Consider the following 3,312-nt stretch of genomic DNA (forward strand, 5'->3'; position numbering starts at 1 on the left):
ATTATTAAGAGAACACCCATGTCCCAACTTAATTTGTTCAACAAATCAAAACATTCACTATGATCCCCATTTAGCACAACCCATCAGTAACCGAATCCATTTCCTACACTTCACAAAAAAATTCAATTGATCTTTGTATTTTTCCGATCTAGGGTTTGAGAACATTAAAAAATTGGTATTCATTATTAACAGAACTACAATTCTTGATTCTATTGCACCCGATTGATTATTTGAAAGATTCTGGATTGGGATTGTGTGTGGGGTTGCAGACTTGGGGGAAGTTACAGAAATTTTGACGGAGACGGAGAGGAAGAAATGATCTTTCAGATCTCTATCACAATCTCTCTTATTTGGTACACCACGTGTTACCTTATTGGAATGGTTTCTTTAGATATCAACACTTGTTAAGCTTTCAAAATAATATACACTTGCACTGCACATGCCCGATTAACCAAGTGATAACGACAGTTATGACTGTGAGGGGGTTTCACCGATTATCAATTGAAAAGGTGGGAAACGCAAAATAGCCACTTATTTTGCGGGGAAACACAAAATCCCCCATAGAAAATATTTTGCTCTAAGTAAGAATTTACTACAATCAGATTTCGATGCCTCGAAGCTATTTCAGGCATGCCAAGGATCCAAGAGGTCTCTTGGATAACTGAACGGTTTAGTAATTATGGAGTAACTTATTAAGATACAGCTGGCTACACCATGTTATAACCCGGCGGAGTCTCCCATATTTGTTTCTAGATGGAAATCTCTCGTTCTTCTCTTCTTCCCTAATTGTCGTTTCCGTTCTTCCCTAAAGTAAAGAAAGCGTAATCGAAATTGCTGATTAATGTTGAGGATTAATGATGTAATCAAGAGTTTGAATGGGTTAGGAATTGGGTTCTAAAGTTCGATTTCAAAGCAAGTTAGGAAAAGATTTGGAAACAGCTGAAGAACTGCTGCGAATTTGATTTAGCTTGGATTTCTTATTTTAGCACAATCAAATTCGTCACATCTTCTTCACTCTCTGGACGGCTTAAGGTGAAATTGAATTCAAGTCTTTCAAGGTAATCGTTCTGTTTTAAGTATTTCAATGTTTAATTAATCAAATTAGGAAAAGGGGTTATTAATGTAGACAAATTTTCCTTCACATCCAGGAAGAAAAGAAGTAGAATTTTAGTCGGCTGAAGAAAAAGGGATATAGACGAGGAAGTGTTGCCAAAGAAAGGTTTGTGTTCTTCTATTAACAATGATTAGCCTGGATGGAGTTGTTAATCATATTTTCTCTCTAAAATTTTTGATAAAATAATTAACGGTGTTCAGTTCAATTCAGAAGAATCGAGAATTGGGAAAATCAAATTTAAGGCTTTTGATTTGGATGGACATCAAATCTCTCGTAGAGCAAAGATTATGATTATTACGCTAAGGTAACTGATTTCCAAATCCCTCTCTATTTTATTGATTTGACTCAAATTTTTGTTGGTATTGTTAGGTCATTGATTTGTAGTGGGAACAATTTTTCTATGTCAATCTTGCATTGGAATTTTGAAAAGTTTGTGCTGTGCACACTTTCATGTTTTGGAGTTGGGATTTGGGTTAATGACAAAGTTACTGGACACAAAATATGATGGGACAAGAATGTTAGGTCGCCCTTTCCAATTCAGTGTTTTAGGTGGAAATGTTGTGAGATTAACATGACAGCCACGGTCAAGTATGGGTATTTCTTTTCGTTTTTTTTTTAAGTAAAACACTATGAGATGGGTGTTGGCTTTACTGTGGATAGATGCCTGGGACTGTAGAGAGGGTAATTTGTTAGTTAAGCGATTTGTGGATTTAAAAATATGCTAGAGATTTGAAACTGCGAATGTTACTTATAACTTATATGTTTATCACGACAAAGTTTGTTAAGTAGAGTTCTCACATCTTGTTGGAACCATATAGGCAGTCTTGGCTCATACAAACTGTACACACTGTAATTGAATATCTTAGGATTTTGATAGTGGATTTTGTTGTATTACATTAATTTAATGACAGTCAAGTGGTTAGGGAGGTTTAGCTGGTTTTATATATACTCAAGAATTTCAAGTTACAATTTCGTTCAATCTATGGACTGACCACCAAGGACAGTTAGCTTTGGTGCGAATTTGTGTTTTATTTTTCTTGTGGAATGGTATTAGTACATGTTCTGTCTGCCCCCATATATGCTAGTATGTGTTTGTGATACCTTTTTTTTCTTTTATTTTTGAATCAAGGATAGATTAAAGCTGGATGCATGAACCCAACAAATTGAGCAAAGAGTTTCGGTCTGGTGTTAATTCCTTTATTGAGATGACCAAAAAGCATCTCATAAGAAACAAAAAGGACAAGTGACTCCACGGAAGAAAAATCTTAAAACAGATTATGATTTGACATGTTTAAATGTGAGTAATACGTGGTTTAAGAATGAACCATGTCTTATCGCATCGGATACGCGACAAGTGTTCTACCTGGATGATCATAAATTCGGAGCAGACTGGAAAGTGGTTCAAAAGATGCATCACAGACATATATGAGACGTACGTGGGATGTTCCTGAAATGGCTGATGATGATGATGTAGAAGAAGATGTTTATCAACAAACTTGGGATGTAACAGTATCATCACTCATACAAGAAGATAATGTTGGAGTAGATAAACTCCGTAGAGATGATGTGGAGGCAGAGTTGGTAGATGCAGAGATTGTACTTGCAGCTGATATTGATGTGGATGATGTTCATGTCGAGGAAGAAGATGAGACATTGGTTGATTATAATGACTCGGAAGACGTGCCCGTTGACAATGATTCAGATTTAGAGGATCAGTTAATTGCATTTTATTTTCTTAAAAATAGTTGTTTGGTTTGATAATTATTTTGATTAGAACAATAGCTCATAACACCGCTATTTTGAGAATAATTAGTTTAATCATTTTTAAGTAAATAAAATGATTCAGAGGTTCTAGCCGTACTTCCGATGATTCAGAGATTGGTTATTTTTGTTGTTTGGTTGGATTTCAACAATCTTCTTCGTGTCAGCTTTACTACGCAGTTCTTTTTTTTCTTTTGTGTTTTTTGTGTCTTTTCTGTTCCCATTGTGTTGGCATAATTTAAGGTGCTCAAACAGGGAAAATATTTTGATCTAACACTGCTAGATCATGTTTGATCAAGCAGCATGTAAGCCAGACATTTGGGTATTTTTTGTTTTCAACAAACTCTTATGTTAACCCGATTTATCTTTTTCGCCGGTGTTTTAGCTACCGTGTAAATTACAGGAAGAATAGTGTAAATTACAGGAAGAATAGTTCC

At 35.2% G+C, this 3,312-nt stretch overlaps 1 long non-coding RNA gene across 1 annotated transcript; it reads left to right on the forward strand.

Moving 5' to 3' along the window:
* The first annotated feature begins 762 nt into the window (after positions 1-762).
* On the forward strand, positions 763-2,974 carry LOC113315186. The gene is made up of 4 exons (XR_003342827.1): positions 763-1,058; positions 1,149-1,219; positions 1,325-1,418; positions 2,249-2,974. It is a non-coding gene; the product is annotated as an uncharacterized LOC113315186 (long non-coding RNA).
* The last annotated feature ends 338 nt before the right edge of the window (positions 2,975-3,312 follow it).

The sequence above is a fragment of the Papaver somniferum genome, chromosome 1 (assembly GCF_003573695.1).
Source record: "Papaver somniferum cultivar HN1 chromosome 1, ASM357369v1, whole genome shotgun sequence".
NCBI classification, from domain to species: Eukaryota; Viridiplantae; Streptophyta; class Magnoliopsida; order Ranunculales; family Papaveraceae; genus Papaver; species Papaver somniferum.